General features: G+C 42.1%; 1 protein-coding gene across 8 annotated transcripts in view; it reads right to left on the reverse strand.

Moving 5' to 3' along the window:
* Nucleotides 1–12,883, reverse strand: part of S6KL (ribosomal protein S6 kinase like) — a 66,457-nt gene that overhangs the window by 36,968 nt on the left and 16,606 nt on the right. The gene's annotated exons all lie outside the window — the stretch shown is intronic.

A 12,883-nucleotide genomic window follows, 5' to 3' on the forward strand; every position in this document is an offset into this window, starting at 1 on the left:
AAATAGTCTGCCATTTTTGTCTTCGAAATAGATCAGGAAAATCATTTAAAAATATTTCAACGATCACACTTTCACAATTTAGAAAATATAGAGAAAAAACAAAGCATCTATGATAGTAATGTTTAATGATAATTGCTTTTTAAAAATATGTTTCTTTCATTCTCTGCATTATTTTGAATAGGTACAGGATCAATCCCATTGTCTATCATTTGCCACAAACATTATGAACTTACGTAGAAACAGTTTCTACGACCGCCAAGAGGGTTTCTAGCGTGACTCTACTACCACAGGATTAGCGTGCACCGTATGTGCACCTGTACCGAGATGCAAATGCACCGATGGGGACCGGTTCGTAAAGGTCGGACATTATACCGAGGTCGTTTTCTCCGATCCAAGACACACGGTTCGATCCACGATGCTCTATGATAGAAGAATGACAAACTGTAAAGTTGTTGCGCGAGAAGGTGCAGAACTTTCGATAGAATTTACACTACATTTTACTTCTGCGTGGGATTACTCTCAAACAGGACAAACAAGGAAATTAATTTCATTAGAAATCACAAACATTGCAGGACAAAGTGAAAATCGATGTTCATTTGAAAATTGAATCAAACCGAAGAGATATTAATTTCAACAGTGAGCGATGTCTTCTATTTTTATTCGTCCCACTTGTCGATAATAAAAAATGAATTTACGAAGAGATAGAAAGGTTTTCTTCTTACAATCGAAACTGTTTATTTACTGGAGATAATTTATAGCCGCAGACTTGTCAGCGAAGTATATTTCCAAACGTTGAGCATTAGGTATCCTCTTGAATAACAAGGATCCTTATTACTTCGCGTTCATTTTCTTCAGAATGAGATACGTGTGCCTCTGACAGCATCGGTAAATATAGTAACTCGAAGCAATAAAATATGATAGCGTGATATCGTCGTCCGGTAACGTAATGAATAACAATAAAATTGAAGAAGATTGATCGCCGCGTCGCATCGGGACGCGCGCGTACAGAGCCAGCGCGGGTGTAAATCGCAAAGGTTAATGGAGATATAAAGCTATCCTAAAACGCAGAATTCTCGCCCGATAATCGCAGAGTCGTTTAATTTATTACACCGTTGAATCACGTGAATTCTGTGAAGAACAACCGTTTCCATTACAAAGTTATTCATGTTTTCCATAAAGCGACGAGTTCCAGGACTGTGCATCGACGGCGAGTAGAGAAATAAACACGCGATTATGCGTCGCGGATCGAGCAAACCTATAATTATTGCCTGCGCGGAAAATTAATTACGTTCTTACCATTCAGATCAATAATTTTGATAATACGTAAACAAGAAATTCTACGAACTCAAGCCGTGTCTTCTTTTTCCTCTTTGAAGCTCTGTGTCCGTTGAAAATTGATAATTAACTTCATTCACGAGATGATATCAGTGTTAACCAACGTGATTCAAACTGTCTAAAATATTCGGCATTCTCAGGCGTTAACGGTCTGGCTATGAAAGACTGAATCCACTTACAACTTCTACAGTTATATGAATGAAACACTTGTATACTCAGTCGCATAAGACATTTTCTAACGTGGATACAGAAATTAATGAATTACATGAAGTAATAGCTCCTTTGGTAAAAAAAGACGACAGAGCTTCGCAATCAGATATTGATCAACAAGAAACATTCAATTAGCAGTGAAATGTTTGCACTTAATCGAAAACCGTTCGATCCGTCAAACATCTAACACTCACAACTCGAACACAAGTAACCCAAACTTTACCCTCTTTACAGCAATACTGTTTTAAACGTGTGCATCCACATTGTGCCGCTAGAACGACGCGGCGATTATACTCATCAATTCAATTATAAAGAAATAATACTTCTTTAATTTTTAAATCAACAATGCTCATCATTACACAAAAACTTTCCATTCTTTCATACATCGAGTATACTCATAATTCTCATCTAACAAGTAACACAACCTCCAGAAAAGCCTAAAAAGTAACCGAAATCGCTACGTCCCCCGCAAGGAATCCTCCAAGCTCTTCTCTTGTCCCCCAACCGGCCAAAAAAAAAGTCCAAAGACCTCCTTCACCATTCCCAAACCGTCCTGCACCAGTAGGAGCAGCTCGCATCCCCAAGTCCAAAAGAGAAGAATCCCAGTTGTAAATCGAGGCTAAAACCCTGAATCTGGCTGCGGGCAAAATGGATAAGACCGAAGATAGAGAGACGGAGAGAGATAAAGGTTCTCGCGAGAGTCCTGCTGGCCGGGCACGCTTGGCAGCAGCGAAACGTTCAGCGGAGCTGCAGAGGGGATTGGGGGCCGCGGTAGAGGCTAGCCCAGGATAAGACGAAGGAAGGGGACAACGGCGAAGACGAAGAAGCCAACGAAGAAGACCACGACGGAGCTGCGGAGAAATAAACAGAGAAAGAGAGGTAGAGAAGGAGTGGAAAGAAAAAGTCGCGGACGTTAAACCGCCCGCTAGAGGGGCCCGCAGGGTAAAAAGATAAGAACGAGGCGAATAGGTGAAGGGTAGGGGGCCCAGATCGAAGGTAGGAGAACGCGGGGAAAAGAGAACGAGATAGGGACGCGAGGGATGAGATAGAGAGGCGTGGCGAGGGGCAAGGGAAGACAGGGACACAGAGAAAGAAGAAGAAGAAGCCGTTCAGCGAGGGCCTCTGCTCTCTCGAGGTCGCACGTACGTCCGTATAATACTCGTAATACGTGTAATACGGATAATACCTGTAATACCTGTGTAACGCATTACACACCAGCGTAGACCGGCTCGCCGCGGCCCGTCGACCGGTCGCCACCTCTACCTCCTCCTCCTTCTGCTACTACTACTCCCTCCCTCTGCCCCACCCGTCGTGCTTCAACTTCTCGTCCTTGCGGGCCGGTGACTTTCTTTCGTGAATAGACGACGCGCGCGAGCTATGAATGCCTCGGAACTTGTCGCCGCGCTGGTTCTACGCCTATGGGACGGGTGGGCCCTGCTCCCGGGATTAATGGATTTGTAGAACGGTGCGGCGCAGCCTTGCTGGTGCGTTGAATTACGAGTCGTTTGGCTGCTCTCAGGAGGTATTGTTATTCGAAAGTGAGAACTGTTGAGAATTTTTGGAAATAAGAAATTAGGAGCAAGTTCGATTGGTTGATTGTGAGGAGATGAGTTGAGGGATGGATGGGCAAATCTTGCGGGACTGTGAAAAGGGGAAAGTCGTGCTGTTTTGTTGAAGCAGGTTGGTAGATGTATGCGGAATACGTCGAGAAATATTCGAGATAAAGCTGATAAATGAGTATTTGTAGCTGATTATCTTTGGGTTTATATGGGGTAGAAGCATCTCCAGACGTTTGAAGTGGAGAATTGATTTCGTGAAATATGTTAGAAAGAGAGAAGTAGAAGAGAGTTTTCGACATTGAAATGATCCAAATTTTTTAACAAGTGTCACGTGTTGCCACAGACTAAAAAAGAATCAGAGACAAAAGGACCGTACGACGTGACAGGTTGCATAAGCACGGCGATTCCGTCGAAGAGGGAGAGAATCACGGTGACTGACGGTGCAGGTCGAACGTGTCTCGGAGTCAGTGAACGAATCGAAGGTTACTCTTGACTTCGCCTAGGGGGAGGGGAAGCAAGGAGGTTCGACTAGCTTCCGAGTTACTGAACGATGTTCAGATTCGATAAGCGGAGGCTATCCCCGCCAGAGTCTCCGGAATGATCCTATACACTAAACTGCTCCTACCATTGTTCCATTATCTTCCGCACCTGTTGCTCACCGAAGGCATTCCGATTTCATTATCAGAGTTCCCCGAGATCCCCTTATCATGAGGAAAGAAGAAGCTTTCCAACGGATTCCTCCAGGCAGTCGCGTCATTAAAGGCAACGCCGAGCTATTTTCAGCGTCCCTCCGCGTGTCTCTCCTTCGCGGGCTCCCTGCCATATTTCTTTGGGTACCAGCAACGAGCGGCCGGCGGGAGCCAGAAACAGCCGCACCGGCAGCAACATCATCGGCAACAGGAAAGCAATGGTGGTACGAGTCCGATACAACTCGCCGGCGGGGTGAGGAGACGGAGCGGAGTTGCCATTCAGGTTCTGCCGCAGGGGATCGTTAAGATAATCGTCGCTATCCTCATCCTAACTTAGCCTTAGCCGATGCATCTTCGGCTCGGCCACGACACCCTTCCGCGCCCCTCCACTTTCGAAGCCCACCCTCGGCTGACTTCGTCCTCTTCCTCCTCACCCTTCTCCCGTCCTCTTTTATTTACCTGCCACTCTGTGTTTACCCCGTAGCTCCCTCCTTCCCTGTCCCTTTTACCTTCTCCACCGAGGAGGCACCTTGTCCGCGTACCAGGGATTCGTAGATCATGCGAATACTCTAATCGCCTCGAACGCTCGACTATATTTTTGATGCACGCCTAAGTCGAACATCGCTTTTTTTCTTTCGGATTTTAATCCTTGCGTGGGCGGCCGACGATGATTTACGCGTTTCCTCGAGGGTTTTTTCGGCTTGGGTTCGGTCGAACGGAAACAGAAAAAGAAGCTGCCTTTGATGATTTGTTACGTTCTCGCGAAATCATAATGGAAAGCTTGAAATATTGAATCTCGGTTGCGAATAGGCAACTGGAGGATCGTTAGTTGTCGCTTGGTACGCTGAGAATGGGAAGCAATGTCTACTAATTTTGCACAGAGAATCGCGCCTTCGACTCCGAAGCAAGGGATCGGAATTATTCTTCGGATTTAGGATTTCGATGGCAGCTACGGTTTGCGTTTCTTTCACATTAAGGCGACTCGCCGTGTTTAATAAGGGGACAGGAGCGACGCGGCTGGAATTGTAAATTGAAATGGCGAAACCGAAGAAGAGAGTGCGCTTTAATCGCAGGGATAAACGCGAGGCGGCGGTCGACGCTGGCGGACGCGTCTTCGTTTTTCTCGCCGCTTTTTCTTAATAGTAACTTAAAATGAAATATGAACAAAGAGAACGGCGGTCCGCGATTTATATCTCCCTCCCTTCCTCCCTTCTCCACTTCTGCTTCTCCCCACCCGAAAGGGTTCTTCGGATTCGCAGTATAAAGAGACAGAGCGCGCCATGACGAAAGGATAGAATGCCTTTTACGAGAGGAATCTTTATGACACTCGGGACTTTTTATTCACTCCCAGGCGTTCGTCACGCGATTAAATAAAACAGCACGCGCGAGTACGGTTCTAAACGCTCGCGGAGGCAAATTGCAACGCCGAATACACTCGCGAAAATAGAACACTGGGAAATTAATAGGAAACCGACGCGCCAGCTTCTGGGGTAATAATTTCATCTATCCCGTTCGCTGTCACGATTCTGTTCCCAGTGTACCGATAGCTTTACCTCGTAAATATATCTAACGGAGATAGTAAATTGACAATTTGACGGCTGCTACCTGGTAGAGGCGTGTTCGTTCTGCTGACGAATATCCGACGTGGCAACGATATTTTTCGTTAGGACAATAATTGAAATTATATTATAAAACTTGAACAATCGTTTTTATCTTCCTCTTAATAAATATACAGTTGATCTTCAAATAACCGGAGAACAGTGGACATTGAAAACTGAGTCCGCAAATTGCAATATTGTGTAACGCTAAAGTAACGACCTGATACTATAATACTACGATGATACAATCCGGTAATCCGGTAATACTATTAATCACGTTACATCATTTAACAATCCAAATCTCAAATAAAACATTCCACTCCTAAACCAACCCTTCGCAGAAGCTTAAAACATGAAGCTTAATAACGTAAACTAAATTCGAAAATGAAATTCATCGCAACTGAAAATTTTTTAAATCTGGATTAGAAAAATTCAGAAAATTAGTAAAAATATATTAAGCAATCGGGCCACCCATGTCTTTCCCCAGCTTCGCGTTCGGTTGAGCGCGAAGCGTAATTACGAAACTACGGTGACGAATGCGCAGTAAATGACAGATTTCGTGACGCATCCTGACGGCCGGTGGCTGGCTTTCCTTCTCCACTAGCTCCTCGCCTCGATCTTTCTCTCCGTCGGGTTGGCAATTTGCTCGTGAGCTGTCCGTATCGCTCCAATTTCCTATCAGGGGAGGAAAAGGGGGGAAGGGCACGTGGGAAATAGAAATCGGGCGCGCGACTCCCGGTTTTAGCGGCGACCGCGTAAATGGCGTCGCGGGCTCTGCCCGTGCAATGCACGGCAGCCGTGTCGCCAGGCATTACACGATATTATAGCGCGGATCGTGTAACGTTATGATTATCCCGCAAGGAGCCCAAGGTCTGTCTCTTCCCGGCCTCTCCCGCGCCGGTGTAATTGTTCTTTCGTTTAACGCCACACGCCGGCGACTATTCTTTCGTTCGCCGCGGCAACGATGACTCCTCGCGAGATTGTCCCGAGGAGATTTACCCCTTGGATTGGCGAACGTTGAACGCGACGAATGATTTTCGGTACTTGCATATTATACGGGCCATCTTTGTTTCTTAACCCTTTGCGCTCGTATGTCACGCTGGAGATGAAAATACAAATTTGTTATACTTTGTATGTGGCACTTTAAGAAGTACTTTAGAAGATTACAAAAATTGAATCTTGTTATAGTAATAATAAATAAGATAAATATGAAACGTTGAATTTTAACGCGGTAAATTACTAATAAATGCAAGTTTACAGCAAATAACATTGAAGATAAATCGAGTGCAAAGGGTTAAGTTCCTCCGAATGTTTTTGTTTTAGAACAAGGATGATTTTAGTTTCCGTTTGACTGTAGTTTATTTCGTTCGTGTTGATTCACGAAGTGAACAATACGAAGATGGACGAAGCGGGTTATGGAAAATATATGGAAATAACGCAAATGTCCGTTCGATGGACTTTAATATTATTATGTATGCTAGAAATATATGCTATAATGTGTATAAATCGAGGCGAATCAAAGTGTAAAGACATTGAAACAGTACTAATAAAAATTAGTAAAGAATTTTTGAACTTCTCTTTTGCAAATAAGAAACAATAAATGAAACACATAACTTGTGGTTCAATAAATGTAAAGTGGATTCTTATTTTCATTTAATTCGCCTCGGTCTGCGCTATGTGTATCATGAATCGTAGGCTTTGTGATCAATGAATATTGTTTTTCAATATTATACTCGATTTTTGATGAACGATTATTCTATCCATACATTGCGGCTAATTTTCATGGAATAGACAGCAGTATCATAATGCGTGATTATAAATGTCAAATGAAATTTGTTACCGTTTACCAATAATGCAGTTTCATTTCACAATAAATATAAGATAAGATTGATATGAAAGCTCAATGAAATTTTATAATTTCTACTTGTCATGGAAACTTATGAAACACCTTATACACAGGATGGTGTTTAATTAATATAAGATTCTTTCATCGAAGCAATTGGAACGAAGCTTTAAAGGGAAAAATAAATAGATCGAGGGAATACTACATTAGTAGGACATTAAGTTTCTTGCAAGTACAATGAAACAAGTGCATTTATTAATTACACCATTTCGCTTTATCGTGAAATTCTCTTTCAATTATAAGTGAATACTTTCATTGTCGAGGACTGATTAGTCTGCAAGATATTTTAAATAAATATCACCCCTAAACGAGGTGCTGGAACGCTCGTCCGTTGCATTTTACGCGACGTTGCATACGTGAATGACATTCAGGATCAATGATACTCGCGTTAACGAGCGTCGCGCGATTACACCGCATCGTAACAATTAATCGGTGAATCGACTAATCGGTCTCGTGTGTTCTTTAGGACGACGAAACCATATAATCAGCTTGTATCGACGAAATTGTAATGAGAGTTAACGACGCGTGAAGACGAAACACAGGCAAGAAACAGATTGTTAACTCTAGATCTCGCAACAGAGGCAATGAATGTCTGCACATGCCTGCGATGCCGGACAAATTTTGTTAGAGACGCGAGCTACTGAATAAAAAGCATCTCGTTTAGTTCTGCGAAAGATCAAAGGACTCTCACATATACGACTCTTGAATGTTCCTTGAATAGCTGTGCTGATGTAAAATGAAATACTGTAGAGTTACTCGTCTAAATTATTCATTAATTTACAAATATTCTTTAAAAACAGTAAGATTGCAGGCTTTCATTTACGAAAATTATTATTGCCCCAAAAGAAAGTTTATATCGAATTTGCCTGAAAAGATGAAAAGTATGAATTCCCATATAGTTCTTACTTGAATTTTTCAAAAACTTAGTCGTAAATATATGAACTAAAGCGGAATTAGAAATTGCAGATATATTCTTCGATGTTTCGTTGTGGATGGTTCTCGAAGAAAAATTGAACTGACAATGGAATCGACGCGAGAGAAAATGAGTCGTTCGTTACGATGAAAATGGCCGTATTTTTCCAGAAACAGTGCACTTTTTTAAAGTAATTATCTATCACGACCGATGACTGTTAAGAAAGGAAGGACGTGTGCTGCGCTTTATGCGGGAGACGGAAAAAATCGTCGAAACTTACGTATACCCGGATTAATTTCCGAATGAAAATTGTTCGGCAAGGTCTCCGTCGATCCGATCGCTGGATCCTGATCCTTAAATCGAGGATCGGCGAGAGTTCGTCGTTCGCCAGTCGAAAAATAAAATCCAACGGGCATAAATCAGGTGCTATTTGCTCGACAGAAGTTTTACGGGCCTCCATAAACTAACGAACCTATAATTTTCCAAGAATTTGCGAGTAACTGCGACGCGACTTTTTTTCCTGCTGCCGACCGCCTAACGATGTCTCCAGATTTAAGTGCGCCTCTGACAACGTCCTTGGCGCACGTACTCGACTGTGAAAAATCGCGACTATACTGAAAGAGTAATCGAGGATGGATATCCTCCGCGATAAAAGTGTCTGCGTGTCGTATCGCTTCGGATTCGTGACCCCGACGCCAAAAATAATAACGGAATTCCAATCTCTGGCACGAAAATGTGGTACCGATGTATGCTTTCGAATTCAGAAGCAAAATTACAAGTAAATTTTTTAAACATCTGACTGTTGATACAAACCGTATATCCACGGAAACAACGATCGAAATAAAATCAACAGTGAAAAGAGATGAATCAAAGGAAAAATAACTATATCAATTTATTCTTCACATCACCTTTTTCTATTCGCTAATTGAACTTCACATCCAATACATAGTAATTATTAGCAGTGTTAAAGTATCAAAATTTTCTTTGATAAATGCTAGTACTTTATATTTTTCTTTACTTTGCGTATTCTCTCGATATTCTTTCAATACTGTATTTCATTGTTGAGTCCAATTGTGAATTAAAAGATCTATAGAAACGATCTCTCGGCGCATTCATAAACGAAGTTTGAAAAATGAATGAGCGGGAGCGCAAAAAATCTCGATCCCGGTCCCGATAACGGAAAGACAAACGCAGCTACGATGCAACGTCGGAGAACCGGAGCTCTCGGCTCATCACGAGGTTGCGTAACGATAAGAAAAAAAGCAGGAAAAATAGAATGCGCACGCCCGATTTTTAAAGGCTGTCCGCGAGCTGTGACTCACGTTCCTTATTATCATCAGGAAGCTGGTGGCACGGACGTCCAGGCAAAGGACGACGCTCGTTCGAACGCGATAATTCGCGATTTCGGCGCACGAACGGTGAATTTCAAATCTCGGGACGCGACCGGAATTCCAGTGGGAGGAGGGAGTAGAACGGGACGTTAGCCCATCACGCGACAGAGCTCCGCAAGAAAAGAATTAAAATGTTCCATGTATTATTGATAACCAGAATCGCTGCTCGGAGGACGTCTATATTTGACTGGGTAGGAAAAATAATGAATCACTAACTGGCAGGCGTAAATAATTCGCGGAAATAAATAGGAAGCTTCATTATATCAATTATATCTTCAAATATATTAAATACAATGGCACCATGAAACGAGTAAAGGTTACGGATACTTTGTATTGAAGAATACATGTATTTTATAATAAAATTGATAGATAGAATTAGAACATTTTCTGCGGATTTTTCTGACGTCCATCTATATTCGTTTCGCCAGGAAAAATGATGAATCACTAGCCAGCGAACATAAATAATTCATCGAAATACATAAGAAGCTTCATTGAAAATATATTACATATACGAGCACCGTGAAGCGAGTAATGGTTTCTAATACTGTATTGAAGAATCGTGTCGATAAAATTGTTTATAGACAGGGCAAGAAAATTGTCTGAATTTCTTATAATACGCGTAGTTTTATATCTGTAAAGTAGATTGCATTAATAAGTAGATTCATTATCCGGCAGATTTCTCCTTTTCCTTGGAAATATTTGTGCAATTTTAGATTCCCGTGCGACTGACTTCGAACAATGAAAATAATGCGTGAACTTGAACCTTCCGTCGAGAGTTTCGATCGATTAAGAGGAAAATTGTTTAGTCGCGGAACGTTTCAGTTTCTTCGTGTTCGAATGAATGCCCGGGAAAGTAATAAGAAACGAGGTTAATCGTATTCTCCTTAATCAGGATCAGGTATTCCTGTGGCCGCGAGATTGGTTTTGTCCTTCTTCCAGTTCAGAGGAAGGATATCGCTGAAGAGAAATATCACCTAGGATCGTAATATTAAAGAGCTGTGCATGTGCGAGCTGATCTGAATAACAATAGCCGTTTTTGCGGGAAGAGCATGATTCTCGTTTTTAATGGCACGAAATAAGGAAACTGATGGATGAAATCACCCGTCCTTTACGGAGCACGAAATTATTTACAACTAGCACGATCTACTTCGCGATCCTTCTAGCCTAGAAACTTGATTCGCATACCCTTGGAAAGAAGCTAAGGTTTAATAGAAAGAAAACAGGCTGAAGAACTTCTGAACTCGATCCTGTTATTCTCTGCCAAGTTCGTGCGTCATTTTCAACCAAATCAAACTCAATAATTGGGCTTTCAATTAGTACATTTAACACTAGACCCTGAAATAAACCTAGACGCGTCGAACTGGCCTATTTCAGCCTTTCTTTTACCATTTACTGAAATCACAAACGCGCTTCGACAAAAAGTTACGAAATAAACGAAAGATCAACAAAGTATCCTTAGAATTTTAATAAATACTTCAGAACCAGACACTTTTTCTGTTCTTTTCTTACATCCGTTAACAAAGACAGCCGATCTTTTGAAACTTAATTCAAGGAAAATAGAAGAGACTGTCAGAATAAACTGACAGAAAACTGTCAAAAGAAGCGAATCGCGAGGCTAACAGCTAAATCAGGATTCCCGATCAGGTAGCAACCAAGCCGTGTTACCGGGAAGAGTCCTCGACCCGAGGAAAATAAAAAATCGACGGTTTTCCACCGGGCGGAATCGTGTCTATTTTAAAGAGCCGCGGATCTCTACAATTACCGGACCGTTTCAGGTGCTCCGCGATGCACGCGAAATCCTTCTTTTTCGCCAGGAGCAATATAGACGATCGGCCTCCTAACGGTACGTAACGGTCGGGAATCGCCGGTTGTAAAGCAGTCGTTTCCCCGGCAACTGCCACGGGGATCCAGGAAGAGCCGCGGATAGAAGACACCGCCGTCGGCGAGAAGACTGTTGTACAACATTGAACCCCATTATCCGTTTTTCCCGAGCCTCCGCTATTCTTGGGGGATAATCGAATTCCTAGGCCGCTGATAGCGATTGTTGCCATTACCGTGTTCCTCGCGGTGTGATTAATGGTCTACGTACCATGTGGTCGCTTCCTAATAAACTTCTATCGAATCAACACCACTGCGTGATAACTTCAGATGTCCGAGTAAAATTAATGCGTTCAGGATGCTCAGGGATCCGTGGAGGCAATTTGAGTGGGGACTTGATCGATTGTTGATATGATACATGTGGACTTATAAAATACTGAGGGATTCGATGATGAGATCAGGTGTTCACTAATCTTTCATCGGTACTGAAGTTAGATGTTAACTAAATTTTCGAACAAACCTCAGTGTTGTTCATTGAGCATGGATCGAAGAGAAAGACTATTTTGCTGTTTTCGATAGTTCACATTCGAGGTTAACGTGTACTCACAATAAACATTTCTTCGCGCTACTTGTAAATTATTGGTGATACAATTAATTAGTAGAGCTTAGCAAAGAAAATCATATGACAAGAGATTAATAAATATGTATGTTATTTAATATTAATTGCTAATTAAGGATAATCTGTTAGATAATGATTTATTGGGTGATAATCAGCGTTATTCGATTTCGATCTCGTGATAATATTTGGTCAATAATATGTTAGTCAACATCGTAGAAATCTATTCAGAATCTAATTATAATTACATTGCACGGTATGCGACGGCCAATCGGTGCAGTTCACGAAATTTCGCAAAGCCAATTAAGAGTCCTGTGCACGATTATTCTTACGAAACACAAGGATTTCGACAACAAGACGCGACGGAACGGTTCGGTGGCTGCGGATAAAAATCTCTTTAGGTGGATCTCGGCTGGAACGGTGTCCGCGTCGTGATAAATCACCGTTGTCGTTACGATTATGCGGCGTCCTCGGTAAATTCGGTGGCCGGCGATACGAACGAGGACAGATTTTCAGAACACGGTGTCTCTGGCTCGATTTTAATGTAATCCAAGTACGTTTGTTTCTGTTTATCTCTTGTACTATTGCTAAAATATATCGGTCTCTTTAACCATGACATTAAAACCGTTCAACATTTACATTGAATGCTTTCTGTTGAGGAAACTTGTGCACAAAAGCGTGGTGTAGTAGACGTTTCTTTTGCAAAGGGAACCTTGAAGTCTGACACACCTTGATTTGACTAAAATTTTGCACACGCGTAGATACTCACTAGTCATATGTAAATACATGGAAGACTTTGGTAACGCCCATCCCATGCCGAAACGCAGACACTAAATATTCAATAAATCATG

Source organism: Nomia melanderi, chromosome 11 (assembly GCF_051020985.1).
Source record: "Nomia melanderi isolate GNS246 chromosome 11, iyNomMela1, whole genome shotgun sequence".
Lineage (NCBI taxonomy): Eukaryota > Metazoa > Arthropoda > Insecta > Hymenoptera > Halictidae > Nomia > Nomia melanderi.